The sequence below is a fragment of the Myotis davidii genome, unplaced genomic scaffold (assembly GCF_000327345.1).
Source record: "Myotis davidii unplaced genomic scaffold, ASM32734v1 scaffold3642, whole genome shotgun sequence".
Lineage (NCBI taxonomy): Eukaryota > Metazoa > Chordata > Mammalia > Chiroptera > Vespertilionidae > Myotis > Myotis davidii.
The window spans coordinates 29,409-30,071 of record NW_006293113.1 but is presented as its reverse complement, the minus strand read 5'-3'; the positions used below and the strand labels follow the sequence as shown (position 1 = coordinate 30,071).

General features: G+C 57.5%; 1 protein-coding gene across 1 annotated transcript in view; it reads left to right on the top strand.

The window, feature by feature from the left end:
• PUDP (pseudouridine 5'-phosphatase) overlaps positions 1-663 on the top strand; it is a gene marked incomplete at its 3' end in the record, with an annotated part of 21,539 nt that overhangs the window by 7,819 nt on the left and 13,057 nt on the right. The window lies entirely within an intron of this gene.

The following is a 663-nucleotide window of genomic DNA, read 5'->3' as shown; positions in this document are numbered from 1 at the left end:
GGGGGTGCGGGCTGTGTGCCCTCACCCCTCCCCCTTCTTGTTTCCCCCGGATAACAAGTCCCCGGGGGCTTGTTAGCTGATGATCGATCAGAGCTGCCCCGTGTTTCTCGCTAAAAGCGAGAGGGTCAGGAACGTTCTAGATTACAAGGCCAGGAGACGCTTGACAGTGGAATGCTAATGAAGATTCTTGCAGGAGATAAGATGCCGGCTCCGTCTCTGAAATTGCTGGGGAGGGGGGAGGGAAAATGTGCCGCCAGAGCAGCCAGCGTGGATTGCAAACTGCATGGCTCTGCGTCGCAGCCACTTCTGAATCATGTGTTGTCATACATGTGTGCGTAAGTATCTATACTAATAAAAGGGTAATATGCTAATTAGACCAGGAGACCTTCCTGACGTCCTTCCAGGCAAAGCCATGGTGGTGGCACAGAGGCAGAGGTGGTTTAGGGATGATCAGGCCAGGAGGGGAGGGCAGTTGGGTGTGATCAGGCCGGCAGGGGAGGGACAGTTGGGGGCGAGCAGGCCAACAGTGGGGGGCAGTTGGATCCTATCACACTGGCAGAGGGGAAGTTGGGGGCGAGCAGGCTGGTGGGGGCAATTGGGAGCGATCAGGCTGGTGGGGGCAGTTGGGAGCGATCAGGTCCCGGGGGGACACATTTGGGGGTA